Here is a 16,093-nt window from a genome sequence, read left to right as displayed (position 1 = left end):
CTATGGTGAGGGGTGAGAGAGAGGGAGAGAAAGGGCTGAATGGGCCGACTCCTGTTCCCATGGTGAGGGGTGAGAGAGAGAGAGAGAGGGCCGAATGGGCCTACTCCTGTTCCCATGGTGAGGGGTGAGAGAGAGAGGAAGGGCCGAATGGGCCGACTCCTGTTCCCATGGTGAGGGGTGAGAGAGAGAGGAAGGGCCGAATGGGCCGACTCCTGTTCCCATGGTGAGGGGCGAGAGAGAGAGGAAGGGCCGAATGGGCCGACTCCTGTTCCCATGGTGAGGGGTGAGAGAGAGAGAGAGAGAGAGGAGGGCCGAATTGGTCTACTCCTGTTCCTATGGTGAGGGGCGAGAGAGAGGGAGAGAAAGGGCTGAATGGGTCTACTCCTGTTCCTATGGTGAAGGGCGAGAGAGAGAGGAAGGCCGAATGGGCCTACTCCTGTGCCACTCCCACCTCCATTGTGGGCCCCAAGAGGCCTCCCCCGGCCCCCCGCCCCCCGCCCCCCCCGTCCCCGCGGCCTACCAGTTCACGAGGTCGCGGAAGTAGGCCCAAAGCCTCATCTTCCAGAGGCTGGCGCCCATCTTGCCCATGTACTGCATCTCGGGGCTGAGCATGGCCTCGCACAGGTCGCGGTAAGGCTCGGCGACGTTGGCCTTGCGGTTGTAGCCCACGATGCTGTGCTTGCCGGCCGGCTGCCAGGGCCGGAAGGCGGCCTCCCGGACCCGACCGGCCTCGACCGGCCCTCCTCCCTCGATGCAGGCCTCCGCCATCTGGGAGTTGAGCCAGCGCAGCTCGGCCACCTCCCACGCCATGCGCCGGCGGCCGAAGCTCTCCACCTTGCGCCAGAAGGTGCGGTTGAAGTGGGCGTAGAGGAGGGCGTCGATCCGGTTCCAGGACCGGGCCTGGGCCTCCAGCGCTGGGGACAGGCGGGCCACGTCGGAGGGGGCCCGGGCGTTGAGGCGGAAGTAGAGCACGTCCTCCAGCTCCCAGCACAGCAGGTCCTTCAGGAGGACCAAGGACTCGTCGAAATACTCGGTCAACATGACCAGGGAGAACTTGGCCTCGATTTCCTGGAAGATGCCCGGCAGCAGGGGATCCAGGGGGTCCATGTCCTTGTCGTAGCCCAGGTCGAAGAACTGCAGGTTGCGCAGGTAGTGCCCGTTGAAGGCTCCCGGGCTGTAGTAGGCCCAGGGATCGCGCAGGAAGGCGGCCAGTTTGTCCCGGCCCGGGATGCGCCAGGTCAAGGGTACGGCGGGGCCGTAGTAGTGGAAGCTAGACTCGAAGAGGCTGGCGGGCTGGCGCAGGATGGTGAAGTAGACCCTCTCCCGCGGCAGCAGGCTGCCCACCTCGCCCGGCTCGAAGCGCAGGTGGTTGGCGATCACGTTGTAGCAGGCGGAGGGGGAGTAGCCGGAGATGGAACGGCGGTCGAAGGGGGCCGGGTAGGCGAAGTCGTTGCGCCCGCCCGCGGGGAAGGCGAACTTCAGCCGGTGCTTCTCCCCGTAGCGGAGCAGGACGTTCAGCAGGGTGCTGCTCCCGGTCTTGTGGATCTTCAGGAACATCAGGTCCCAGTGCGGGTAGCAACGGGCGGCGGTCTGGTCACCGGCAGACTTGGCTTGGCGCGAGCAGGTTTTGGGGAGTGGGTCGCTGGGGGGAGAAAGACAAAAAACAAACAAACGTCCCATTTTTATTCCCAAACGCTCTTGCTGACCAGCCTCGCAGTTTCTACCCTTCGTAATCATCAACTCGTCTCTGTAACCTCCTCCAGCCCCTACAACCCTCCCTATCTCTGTAACCTCCTCCAGCCCTACAACCCTCCCTATCTCTGTAACCTCCTCCAGCCCCTACAACCCTCCCTATCTCTGTAACCTCCTCCAGCCCCTACAACCCTCACTATCTCTGTAACCTCCTCCAGCCCCTACAGCCCTCCCTATCTCTGTAACCTCCTCCAGCCCCTACAACCCTCCCTATCTCTGTAACCTCCTCTAGCCCTACAACTCTCCCTATCTCTGTAACCTCCTCCAGCCCTACAACCCTCCCTATCTCTGTAACCTCCTCCAGCCTCCTACAACCCTCCCTACCTCTGTAACCTCCTCCAGCCCCTACAACCCTCCCTATCTCTGTAACCTCCTCCAGCCCCTACAACCCTCCCTATCTCTGTAAACTCCTCCAGCCCCTACAACACTCCCTATCTCTGTAACCTCCTCCAGCCCCTACAACCCTCCCTATCTCTGTAAACTCCAACAGCCCCTACAACCCTCCCTACCTCTGTAACCTCCTCCAGCCCCTACAACCCTCCCTATCTCTGTAAACTCCTCCAGCCCCTACAACCTTCCCTATCTCTGTAACATCCTCCAGTCCCTACAACCCTCCCTATCTCTGTAAACTCCTCCAGCCCCTACAACACTCCCTATCTCTGTAACCTCCTCCAGCCCCTACAACCCTCCCTATCTCTATAACCTCCTCCAGCCTGTACAACCCTCCCTATCTCTGTAACCTCCTCCAGCCCCTACAACCCTCCCCATCTCTGTAACCTCTTCCAGCCCCTACAACCCTCCCTATCTCTGTAACCTCCTCCAGCCCCTACAACCATCCCCATCTCTGTAACCTCCTCCAGCCCCTACAACCCTCCCCATCTCTGTAACCTCCTCCAGCCCCTACAACACTCCCTATCTCTGTAACCTCCTCCAGCCCCTACAACCCTCCCTATCTCTGTAAACTCCAACAGGCCCCACAACCCTCGCTATCTCTGTAACCTCCTCCAGCCCCTACAACCCTCCCTATCTCTGTGACCTCCTCCAGCCCTACAGCCCTCCCTATCTCTGTAACCTCCACCAGCCCTACAAACCTCCCTATCTCTGTAACCTCCTCCAGCCCCTACAACACACCCTATCTCTGTAACCTCCTCCAGCCCCTACAACCCTCCCTATCTCTGTAAATTCCAACAGACCCTACAACCCTCCCTACCTCTGTAACCTCCTCCAGCCCCTACAACCCTCCCTATCTCTGTAAACTCCTCCAGCCCCTACAACCTTCCCTATCTCTGTAACATCCTCCAGTCCCTACAACCCTCCCTATCTCTGTAAACTCCTCCAGCCCCTACAACACTCCCTATCTCTGTAACCTCCTCCAGCCCCTACAACGCTCCCTATCTCTATAACCTCCTCCAGCCTGTACAACCCTCCCTATCTCTGTAACCTCCTCCAGCCACTACAACCCTCCCCATCTCTGTAACCTCTTCCAGCCCCTACAACCCTCCCTATCTCTGTAACCTCCTCCAGCCCCTACAACCCTCCCCATCTCTGTAACCTCCTCCAGCCCCTACAACCCTCCCCATCTCTGTAACCTCCTCCAGCCCCTACAACACTCCCTATCTCTGTAACCTCCTCCAGCCCCTACAACCCTCCCTATCTCTGTAAACTCCAACAGCCCCTACAACCCTCGCTATCTCTGTAACCTCCTCCAGCCCCTACAACCCTCCCTATCTCTGTGACCTCCTCCAGCCCTACAGCCCTCCCTATCTCTGGAACCTCCACCAGCCCTACAAACCTCCCTATCTCTGTAACCTCCTCCAGCCCCTACATCCCTCCCCATCTCTGTAACCTCCTCCAGACCTGCAACCCTCCCTATCTCTGTAACCTCCTCCAGACCCTACAACCCTCCCTATCTCTGTGACCTCCTCCAGCCCTACAACCCTCCCTATCTCTGTAACCTCCTCCAGCCCTACATCCCTCCCTATCTCTGTAAACTCCTCCAGCCCCTACAACCCTCCCTATCTCTGTAAACTCCTCCAGCCCCTACAACCCTCCCTATCTCTGTAACCTCCTCCAGCTCCTACAACCCTCCCTATCTCTGTAACCTCCTCCAGCCCTACAACACTCCCTATCTCTGTAATCTCCTCCAACCCCTGCAACCCTCCCTACCACTGTAATCTCTTCCAGTCCTACAACTGTTCCTGTTTAAAGAGGGAGTCTCTCCGTCAGGGACCCTGTTTAAAGAGGGAGTCTCTCCGTCAGAGACCCTGTTTAAAGAGGGAGTCTCTCCGTCAGGGACCCTGTTTAAAGAGGGAGTCTCTCCATCAGGGACCCTGTTTAAAGAGGGAGTCTCTCCGTCACGGACCCTGTTTAAAGAGGGAGTCTCTCCGTCAGGGACCCTGTTTAAAGAGGGAGTCTCTCCGTCAGGGACCCTGTTTAAAGAGGGAGTCTCTCCGTCAGGGACCCTGTTTAAAGAGGGAGTCTCTCCGTCAGGGACCCTGTTTAAAGAGGGAGTCTCTCCGTCAGGGACCCTGTTTAAAGAGGGAGTCTCTCCGTCAGGGACCCTGTTTAAAGAGGGAGTCTCTCCGTCAGGGACCCTGTTTAAAGAGGGAGTCTCTCCGTCAGGGACCCTGTTTAAAGAGGGAGTCTCTCCGTCAGGGACCCTGTTTAAAGAGGGAGTCTCTCCGTCAGGGACCCTGTTTAAAGAGGGAGCCTCTCCGTCAGGGACCCTGTTTAAAGAGGGAGTCTCTCCGTCAGAGACCCTGTTTAAAGAGGGAGTCTCTCCGTCAGGGACCCTGTTTAAAGAGGGAGTCTCTCCGTCAGGGACCCTGTTTAAAGAGGGAGTCTCTCCGTCAGAGACCCTGTTTAAAGAGGGAGTCTCTCCGTCAGGGACCCTGTTTAAAGAGGGAGTCTCTCCGTCAGAGACCCTGTTTAAAGAGGGAGTCTCTCCGTCAGGGACCCTGTTTAAAGAGGGAGTCTCTCCGTCAGGGACCCTGCTTAAAGAGGGAGTCTCTCCGTCAGGGACCCTGTTTAAAGAGGGAGTCTCTCCGTCAGGGACCCTGTTTAAAGAGGGAGTCTCTCCGTCAGGGACCCCGTTTAAAGAGAGAGTCTCTCCGTCAGGGACCCTGTTTAAAGAGGGAGTCTCTCCGTCAGGGACCCTGTTTAAAGAGGGAGTCTCTCCGTCAGGGACCCTGTTTAAAGAGGGAGTCTCTCCGTCAGGGACCCTGTTTAAAGAGAGAGTCTCTCCGTCAGGGACCCTGTTTAAAGAGGGAGTCTCTCCGTCAGGGACCCTGTTTACAGAGGGAGTCTCTCCGTCAGGGACCCTGTTTAAAGAGGGAGTCTCTCTGTCAGGGACCTTGTTTAAAGAGGGAGTCTCTCCGTCAGGGACCCTGTTTAAAGAGGGAGTCTCTCCGTCACGGACCCTGTTTACAGAGGGAGTCTCTCCGTCAGGGACCCTGTTTAAAGAGGGAGTCTCTCCGTCAGGGACCCTGTTTAAAGAGGGAGTCTCTCCGTCAGGGACCCTGTTTACAGAGGGAGTCTCTCCGTCAGGGACCCTGTTTAAAGAGGGAGTCTCTCCGTCAGGGACCCTGTTTAAAGAGGGAGTCTCTCCGTCAGGGACCCTGTTTACAGAGGGAGTCTCTCCGTCAGGGACCCTGTTTAAAGAGGGAGTCTCTCCGTCAGGGACCCTGTTTAAAGAGGGAGTCTCTCCGTCAGGGACCCTGTTTAAAGAGGGAGTCTCTTCGTCAGGGACCCTGTTTAAAGAGGGAGTCTCTCCGTCAGGGACCCTGTTTAAAGAGGGAGTCTCTCCGTCAGGGACCCTGTTTAAAGAGGGAGTCTCTCCGTCAGAGGCCCTGTTTACAGAGGGAGTCTCTCCGTCAGGGACCCTGTTTAAAGAGGGAGTCTCTCCGTCAGGGACCCTGTTTAAAGAGGGAGTCTCTCCGTCAGGGACCCTGTTTAAAGAGGGAGTCTCTTCGTCAGGGACCCTGTTTAAAGAGAGAATTGCAGACGGAGTGAATACACATGCTGAAGATGGGCTGCTGAGATTTTAGTGTTTTTAGTGTCTAAAGTGGGGAAAAAAAGTTTCATTTCGTATCAATTTTTAAAAATGTTTTAAAATTAAATTTAGTTCTAGTTAAGTTAGTTTAGTTTAGGTTAGTTTAAGTTTAGATTAGTCTAGACAAAGTAGAGAAGGAAAAGACCGCCAGAAAGACTACCAAAGAAAAAAAAAAACCCAGAGGAAAATAGAGGAAAAAAAAAGCCAAAGCAAAAAAAAAAAGAAACAAGAGAAGAACTACACAAACCAGTGAACGGCAGCCACACGGGGCTTCAGCAGCGGTGGTTGAGTCGGCGGCATCGGGACCGAGTTCAAGGAGGCGAGGTGACTCGGGCCGCAGCCCAGCGGTCCAGCAACCGGCACAGCCGAGGGGACTCGGGCTGCATCCCAGAAATCGGCACAGCCGAGGAGATCCGGAACGCAGCCCGGCAATCAGCACAGCGGAGAGGACTCGGGCCGCATCGCAGAAATCGGCACAGCCGAGGAGATTCGGAACGCAGCCCGGAAATCCAGCAATCAGCACAGCCGAGGGGACTCGGGCCACAGCCCAACAATCCAGCACGGGAAAGGCCCGAGGAGCCAGGCCAGCAGGCACAGAGACCTCTGAGGAGAAGGAGAGCAACCAGAAGGCTCGCAACCAAGACCGTGAGTACAGGGCCCAGGGAGGGAGGCCCAGGGAAAGGCCCGAGGAGCCAGGCCGAAACAGAGGCCCAGAGACCTCTGAGGGGGAGGGGAACAGCCCGAAGGCACCGGGAAACAGTGGCTCACAGACTCAGACCTGAGAAGGGTGAACCCAGGAGCCGAGGCCCAGGGACCACGGGGTCGGAGAGGGGGACCGGGAAAGTTCGCGAACAGGGAGAGGGTAACACCAAACCCGGGGCCCCAGAAAAGCTTATTCTAAGATCAACAATACTTTACCAAAAATGAGCGAATCAGAAGATCCACAACAGCCCCGCTTCCAGATTCCCCCCAACACCACAAAAAAAGCTATAAAAACGATCAAGCATGCTCAGATGAGAGAAAAACCAGAAACTCTCTTTACTGACTGTTACAACAATGGGACAAAAAGTAACCTCATATTCTACTCAGATCAGCCAGCGGCTTGGATCAGAGCAATAAAATCACACTATACCAGTGTTAAGCTAAAAAATACCGCAAATGGGTCCATAATGAAAATTAACACACCAGGAGACAGTTCAATCACGACTGTCAACGCGTACAATACCGGAACAATATTAGTGCAAGGCAACCTCGACAAATTTGCAACGGCCTTCAGGACACTGAAAAGATCAACTATGAGGGGAATGAACAGCCCCAGAGTGGCCCGCACTCCCCCCAACATTGACAACTTACCAGGAGAAAATCTGCATGGTCAAGGGATGAACGAGCCACACAGTTCAAACCAGACACTAACCCCGGGGAACCACAGCCACACGATACAACTGACAAACCCCAGCATAACTACCACGGAGGAAGCCACACATAGTTCCCCTACCATTCCCAGCCCACCAAGAGAAGAGCAGCATAGCCAGGAAGTGAGTGAGCCTTCCAGGGCCGACCAGACACATACCCCGGGATCACACAGCCAGATACAACCAAAAGATAAATTTTATCAATTAGAGATAGAGATGGTTAAACTTAGAGAGGAGGTCCTCAAATTGAATGACAAACAAAAGCAGGAGAGGGAGAGACACAAGAGAGAGCTGAATAGACTTGATAACCAGGTGAATCTACTTAAGAATCAGGTGAAAGAGCTGCAGGAAAAAGAAGAGAGCCATAGAGGAGAGAAAACACCATTAGACCAGCAACCAGAGACTAGAGATAAGACAAGACAGAGCCGGACGGAACGGCTGCACTCCCACACGGAACAAAAGCAACAGACACACAATACAAGGGGTGCCACACAGACCGACCAGCATGCTGACTCGCAATCTTCCCCCACCACCATGGAACCACAAGCGAGCCGCTCACAAGAGGTACGCACACACCAGACACCCCAGCCCAGCACACACACTATGAGTCCAGGCGAAAGCCACCAGACAGTAAACACAAACAAGGCTGACGTCGTAATACTCATAGACTCAAATGGGAAATTTCTATGGGAGAAAAAGCTCTTCCCTAGAAGTAAAGTAGAAAAGATTTGGTGCCCAACAACAGACAGAGCCATGGGATGGCTGACCAAAGCCAGATTAGGCTCCCCCCAACACATAATAATACACACGGGCACAAATGACCTAAAGGCCAAACAGAAAGAGGTAGCAACATCGCTCAGAGCAATGATTAGGAAGGCAAGCAGTACATTTCCAAACACTAGAATCACTGTTTCCACAATATTGCCGAGAACAGACTTCAACAACAACACAATTCATGAGATAAATGCCAGCATAGCAACAGAATGCGAATCAAACCACAACGTACACCTGGCCCAACACCCCACCCTCGATGAAGAATGTCTTTACGACCACGTCCACATCCAAAGGCAAAAAATATCGATCTTTGCTAAAGCCCTGAAGGACGTCGCTTTTAACCGGGTCCATACCCAGACTCCAAGAGGACCCCCCCCCGACCACCAGAGATCAGCGGGGTACATATCAGGAACACTACAAAGACCACCACCACACCAACCGAGACCGGAGAGGATCCCCATGCAAAACAACATTATCAGACCTGCACCACTCCTGTCCCACAGGGGAATAGGACCGCTACCAGCCAGACAGAGGGAGAGATGCACAGGACGTACGCAATACCTCAGACAGAAACAATCCATTAAGAGACAATAAGCAGATGTGCAGCAGCATCTACTTCCGCCTTATGGATCAAGGACTAATTAATAGAAAGAACTGTAACCAAATTGTATTAACTTTTGTAGACAACTGGGGTGATCTTTTTTTTTCCCCACACTTAGACACGACAAACACGTACCACTCTTTAACCTATCATAGAAAAAGATAAAACTTAACATGAAATCCTTATATATTTCGACCTGGAATATCCAAGGTCTACGCTCTTCACTGCGAGAAGTGAAGAGTAGGACCCCAGAGTTCATAGAGGAAACTAAAGATCTAGATATTATCATTTTACAGGAAACTTGGTATAAAGGAAAAGGACACACCGGCTGTCCCCAAGGGTACACTGAGCTAGTGGTCCCCTCCAATAAATTACCAAGTGTAACCCAAGGCAGAGACTCCGGAGGCATACTGATCTGGTTTAAAACAGAACTTAAGAATTACATCAAATTTATAAAAAAGGGCGAAAACCATATGTGGCTCAAACTTGAGAGGGAGATTATCTCAAACACCCAAGATGTTTACATTTGCGCACTTTATATCCCTCCAATCGATTCCCCGTACTACAAAGAGGACACCTTCTCCAACATGGAGGGGGAAATTATCCAATACCAGGCCCAGGGGAACGTGTTGATCTGTGGGGACCTCAATTCAAGAACGGGCGAAGAACCAGACTTCACCAATAATCAGGGAAACAATTACGTATTCGGGAATAACCACTTTGACATCCCTTCCCTTCCATACAGGCATAACTGCGACAAGCAGTCAAATACCAACGGTAAACAGCTACTACAGCTCTGTCGAAACCTGGGTCTGTACATTGTCAATGGTAGGTTCATAGGAGACCTCCTAGGAAGATCGACCTACTGCTCACCTCTTGGCTGCAGCACAGTAGACTATATGATTACAGACTTGGACCCATCCTCTTTCAGAGCATTCACAGTCAAACCACAAACACTGTCAGACCACAGTCAAATTACTATGTTTCTCAAAAAGACAGAAACAAACAACATAGAAACACAACCCAGTAAACTGTACAACACCAAAAAATCGTACAGATGGGCCAAAAACGACACGGAAAAATACCAGAAAACAATTAGCAATGCATCAACTCAAGCTCTCTTAGACACCTTTCTGGATAACATATACACTCACAATAAAGGCGGCGTAAACCGGGCAGTTAGTAAACTAAACAATATTTTTGATAATTTGGCAACAAATGCAAACTTGAAAGCTCGCAAGAACAAACCCAAAACAAAAAACTATGAAAAATGGTTTGACCATGATTGCCATAACATGAGGAAAAAACTTAGAAAACTATCAAACCAAAAACACAGACATCCAGAAAACGAGGAATTACGCCTTACTTATTGTCAGACGCTAACACAATACAGAAACACACTCAGGACCAAAAAAGAGCAATTTATTAAGAATACACTCAGCTCCATGGAGGAATCCATTGAGTCGAATTGTTTCTGGGACAACTTGAAAACACTACACAAAAAACAACACGACGATTTGTCCATTCAAAATGGGGACACATGGGTAAACCACTTTGAAAAATTATACCAGAAAAACACACTAGGACCAGAGCAACACCAAATACGCAAAAAACTTGAAAAGCTTGAAATGGCCATAAAAGATAACCAAAACCCGCTAGACGCCATAATAACAGAAAAAGAACTTCTTGAAAAACTCAAGGACCTGCGACCAGGAAAAGCTTGCGGGACAGACGGCATACTAAACGAGATGATTAAACACGCAGACGACAAACTGAAACTGGCTATCCTAAAACTCTTCAACTTGGTTCTGAGTGTCGGTTATTTCCCTGACATCTGGAACAAAGGACTCATAACACCCATATACAAAAGTGGGGACAAAATCGACCCAAACAACTATCGAGGCATCTGTGTAAACAGTAACCTGGGGAAGGTATTCTGTAGCATCATAAACAAAAGACTTATAAACTTCCTTGAAGAGCACAATGTCTTGAGTAAAAGCCAAATTGGATTCCTGCCAAACTATAGAACATCCGATCATATCTTCACCCTACAGACCCTAATTGACAAACACGTTCACCATAACAAAAGCAAAATCTACGCATGCTTTGTAGATTTCCAGAAGGCTTTCGACTCCATCTGGCATGACGGTTTATTCCTGAAACTTATCGAAAGCGGGGTAGGAGGTAAAACATATGATGTAATTAAATCAATGTATACAAACAATAAATGTGCAGTTAAAATTGGAGACAAACAAACAAAATACTTCCCACAGGGGCGGGGGGTGACGCAGGGCTCGCCAATCTCACCGACACTCTTTAATATTTACATTAATGGATTGGCAAAACTACTTGAACAATCTACAACACCCGGCCTCACCCTATATGAATCCAAGGTTAAATTCCTCCTCTATGCCGACGACCTGGTTCTGCTGTCACCAACTAAGGAGGGTCTACAGCAGAACCTGGACCTGCTGGAGTCGTACTGCCAGACTTGGGCCCTGACAATAAATCCCCAAAAAACCAAAGTCCTTGTGTTCCAGCAAAGATCCAAACAACATGGACCCACAATAAATTTCACAGTAGGAACAACCAAAATTGAACAAACCACTCACTACACATACTTGGGCTTAAAAATCAGTTCTACGGGAAACTTCAAACTGGCTGTGAATGAACTGAAAGAGAAAGCAAGAAGGGCTTTCTATGCCATCAAAAAATCAATCCAAATAGAAATCCCAATTAGCATTTGGCTCAAAATTTTCAAATCAGTAATTGAACCAATTGCACTCTATGGCAGTGAGGTCTGGGGACCACTAACACAACAAGATTTTGCAAAATGGGACAAACACCCAATTGAGATCCTACATGTGGAATTCTGTAAAAGTATCCTCCGGACTCAAAGGAAAACAGTAAACAACGCATGCAGGGCGGAACTAGGCCAATACCCATTAATAATCACTATCCAAAAAAGAGCCACCAAATTTTGGAATCACCTACAAATGAGCAACCCCCAATGCTATCACTACGACGCCCTGAAATGCCAAGAGCTGACCATAAAGAAGAATACCCTCAGTCAACTAGTCCTGGGACTCAATAAAGTAACTAATAACAATACTAACAATAACCAGCCCCAGGACAGTGACAGGGTAACACAAAGAATTCGACCCAACACAATCGTCGCTAAGCAAAAGGAAAAATATCTGTCATATTGGGCAGAAACAACAAAAACCCAAAGCAAACTCAATTGCTACTTGGCCCTAAACAGACAATACAACATAGCTGATTACCTGACCATGGTAAAGGATAACAAACTGAGAAGAACCTTGACAAGGTACAGACTTAGCGAACATAGCCTAGCGATCGAAAAAGGCAGACACAGGCAGACCAGGCTGCCAAGAGAAGACAGGATATGCTCTCACTGCAGTCAGGGAGTAGTTGAGACAGAGATGCACTTCCTCACAGCCTGTGGAAAATATCAGGGCATCAGAGAGAATTTCTATCAAAAATTCTCACAAATATGCCCTGAATTCAGAAATCTGACTGACAACCAAAAACTCCCATTCCTACTGGGAGAGGAGAGAAGCTGTGTAACACTGGCGGCACACTATGTTACAGCTTGCCATGAACAGAGGGACAACCAGTAAACTAAGACAAGAGTATATATAAACAAGGCGAAAATATATTTATAAACTCAGGGATATACCTGTTTATACACTGTATGAATGGAACCGCGTTTATGTGTTCAACCATAAATGTATTTTGATGCTTTGGCAACATAAGATGTACCTTATCATGCCAATAAAGCGATTTGTATTGTATTGTATTGTATTGAGTCTCTCCGTCAGGGACCCTGTTTAAAGAGGGAGTCTCTCTGTCAGGGACCCTGTTTAAAGAGGGAGTCTCTCCGTCAGGGACCCTGTTTAAAGAGGGAGTCTCTCCGTCAGGGACCCTGTTTACAGAGGGAGTCTCTCCGTCAGGGACCCTGTTTAAAGAGGGAGTCTCTCCGTCAGGGACCCTGTTTAAAGAGGGAGTCTCTCCATCAGGGACCCTATTTAAAGAGGGAGTCTCTCCGTCAGGGACCCTGTTTAAAGAGGGAGTCTCCCAGTCAGGGACCCTGTTTAAAGAGGGAGTCTCTCCGTCAGGGACCCTGTTTAAAGAGGGAGTCTCTCCGTCAGGGACCCTGTTTAAAGAGGGAGTCTCTCCGTCAGGGACCCTGTTTAAAGAGGGAGTCTCTCCGTCAGAGACCCTGTTTAAAGAGGGAGTCTCTCCGTCAGGGACCCTGTTTAAAGAGGGAGTCTCTCCGTCAGGGACCCTGTTTAAAGAGGGAGTCTCTCCGTCAGGGACCCTGTTTACAGAGGGAGTCTCTCCGTCAGGGACCCTGTTTAAAGAGGGAGTCTCTCCATCAGGGACCCTGTTTAAAGAGGGAGTCTCTCCGTCAGGGACCCTGTTTAAAGAGGGAGTCTCTCCCTCAGGGACCCTGTTTAAAGAGGGAGTCTCTCCGTCAGGGACCCTGTTTAAAGAGGGAGTCTCTCCGTCAGGGACCCTGTTTAAAGAGGGAGTCTCTCCGTCAGGGACCCTGTTTAAAGAGGGAGTCTCTCCGTCGGGGACCCTGTTTAAAGAGGGAGTCTCTCCGTCAGGGACCCTGTTTAAAGAGGGAGTCTCTCCGTCAGGGACCCTGTTTAAAGAGGGAGTCTCTCCCTCAGGGACCCTGTTTAAAGAGGGAGTCTCTCCGTCAGGGACCCTGTTTAAAGAGGGAATCTCTCCGTCAGGGACCCTGTTTAAAGAGGGAGTCTCTCCGTCAGGGACCCTGTTTAAAGAGGGAGTCTCTCCGTCAGGGACCCTGTTTAAAGAGGGAGTCTCTCCGTCAGGGACCCTGTTTAAAGAGGGAGTCTCTCCGTCAGGGACCCTGTTTAAAGAGGGAGTCTCTCCGTCACGGACCCTGTTTAAAGAGGGAGTCTCTCCGTCAGGGACCCTGTTTAAAGAGGGAGTCTCTCCGTCAGAGACCCTGTTTAAAGAGGGAGTCTCTCCGTCAGGGACCCTGTTTAAAGAGGGAGTCTCTCCGTCAGGGACCCTGTTTAAAGAGGGAGTCTCTCCGTCAGGGACCCTGTTTAAAGAGGGAGTCTCTCCGTCAGGGACCCTGTTTAAAGAGGGAGTCTCTCCGTCAGGGACCCTGTTTAAAGAGGGAGTCTCTCCGTCAGGGACCCTGTTTAAAGAGGTAGTCTCTCCGTCAGGGACCCTGTTTAAAGAGGGAGTCTCTCCGTCAGGGACCCTGTTTACAGAGGGAGTCCCTCCGTCAGGGACCCTGTTTAAAGAGGGAGTCTCTCCGTCAGGGACCCTGTTTAAAGAGGGAGTCTCTCCGTCAGGGACCCTGTTTAAAGAGGGAGTCTCTCCGTCAGGGACCCTGTTTAAAGAGGGAGTCTCTCCGTCAGGGACCCTGTTTAAAGAGGGAGTCTCTCCGTCAGGGTCCCTGTTTAAAGAGGGAGTCTCTCCGTCAGGGACCCTGTTTAAAGAGGGAGTCTCTCCGTCAGGGACCCTGTTTAAAGAGGGAGTCTCTCCGTCAGAGGCCCTGTTTAAAGAGGGAGTCTCTCCGTCAGGGACCCTGTTTAAAGAGGGAGTCTCTCCGTCAGGGACCCTGTTTAAAGAGGGAGTCTCTCCGTCAGGGACCCTGTTTAAAGAGGGAGTCTCTCCGTCAGGGACCCTGTTTAAAGAGGGAGTCTCTCCGTCAGGGACCCTGTTTAAAGAGGGAGTCTCTCCGTCAGGGACCCTGTTTAAAGAGGATGGCCTAGAAATTCACTGGCCTTAGCGCCGCTTTTGAGGCGCTAGAGGGCCTAGCGGCGAAGTTATGGCCAGTTTTGAAATTGACAGGGGCCCTAAATCGGCGTTAGGCCGGTAGCGCTGCGCCGGCACCGATGACGTCATCGGTGTGCGCAGCGTCCCGGTTGCCATGGTAACCCGCCCGAACTCGGAAATTGAGTTGCGGCCGCCTCGCCCGTGGCAGCCGCAAGCAACGTTCTGGCAGAGGTGCCTTACAGAACGTTGCGCCGGCGCATTAAAGGCCCCGCGGCGGCCGGCCGCCTTCCCGCCGCCCGCCTGGCCGCAGCTCCCTCCCCGGACTTCCCCCCCCCCCCCCCCCCCCCGGAACAGAAGCAAGCCCGGCACTTGTCCGAGGTGCCGGGCTCATTTTTAAAAAGATTATCGCGGGCCGCGGCCGGGTGCAGGCAGCTCCTCCTTAAGGGAAGGAGGAGGCCTGCACTTCCCGAACCTGCCGCACCGCAGCGGGCGCCGCAGCGCCGGAATAGCGCCGAAATTCAGCGCATAGCGCCAGTTTTCAGGCGCTAACAGCTTTCAGCAGCGCCGGCAGCCGTTTGGGCGCAGAAGTAGTGAATTTTTGGCCCGCCCAGCGCGACTTAGCTCCGGCACTAACTTCCGGCGCTAAAGCCGTCGCTGCGCCAAAACCCAATTTCTAGGCCGGAGTCTCTCCGTCAGGGACCCTGTTTAAAGAGGGAGTCTCTCCGTCAGGGACCCTGTTAAAAGAGGGAGTCTCTCCGTCAGGGACCCTGTTTAAAGAGGGAGTCTCTCCGTCAGGGACCCTGTTTAAAGAGGGAGTCTCTCCGTCAGGGACCCTGTTTAAAGAGGGAGTCTCTCCGTCAGGGACCCTGTTTAAAGAGGGAGTCTCTCCGTCAGGGACCCTGTTTAAAGAGGGAGTCTCTTCGTCAGGGACCCTGTTTAAAGAGGGAGTCTCTCCGTCAGAGACCCTGTTTAAAGAGGGAGTCTCTCCGTCAGGGACCCTGTTTAAAGAGGGAGTCTCTCCGTCAGGGACCCTGTTTAAAGAGGGAGTCTCTCCGTCAGGCATTCCTGCTTACCTGCCTCTCGCTCTCTCCCCTCTCCTTCCCTCCATCCTGTTCTTCCCTTCGTCTCTCCCTCTATTCCTGCCCCCTCTCTCTCCCTCTTCCATGCCCTCCCCTCCCTCCCTCCCTCTCTCTCACTCCCCTCCCCACTCCATCCCTCTGCTCCCGATCCACTCTGCCTGTCACTCACTCACTTGGCGGTGGAGATACTGTAGAACAGCATGAACAGGGTGACCAGGAAGACAGCCAGCAGCAGCCTGTGGTGCATCAGTCTCCATCGACAGGCCCAAATCCGCAGGCAGTGCTCTATCGCGCACATCACCTCGCAGTAACACCTGGCAGATCGCAGGACAAAAACCATCAGCAGAACTGCACAGAACGAGCACCGACCAACCCCCAACACTCTCCCAGTCCAGGCTCAGTGGGAAGCACTGTCAGAGGGGCAGTACTGAGGGAGCGCTGCACTGTCGGAGGGCCAGTACTGAGGGAGCGCTGCACTGTCGGAGGGCCAGTACTGAGGGAGCGCCGCACTGTCGGAGGGGCAGTGCTGAGGGAGCGCTGCACTGTCAGAGGGGCAGTACTGAGGGAGCGCTGCACTGTCAGAGGGGCAGTACTGAGGGAGCGCCGCACTGTCGGAGGGGCAGTACTGAGGGAGCGC

At 52.2% G+C, this 16,093-nt stretch overlaps 1 pseudogene; it reads right to left on the bottom strand.

Annotated features, from left to right (window-relative positions):
• Window positions 1-516: 516 nt before the first annotated feature.
• On the bottom strand, window positions 517-15,754 carry LOC147092213 (galactosylceramide sulfotransferase pseudogene; annotated as a pseudogene).
• Between the last annotated feature and the right edge of the window lie 339 nt (window positions 15,755-16,093).

The sequence above is a fragment of the Somniosus microcephalus genome, unplaced genomic scaffold, assembly GCF_052327205.1.
Source record: "Somniosus microcephalus isolate GS21.2 unplaced genomic scaffold, FLI_Smic_1.0 unresolved_chr2, whole genome shotgun sequence".
NCBI lineage: Eukaryota > Metazoa > Chordata > Chondrichthyes > Squaliformes > Somniosidae > Somniosus > Somniosus microcephalus.
Note: the sequence above shows the minus strand (reverse complement) of the source record. Positions and strands in the feature narration are given on the sequence as shown.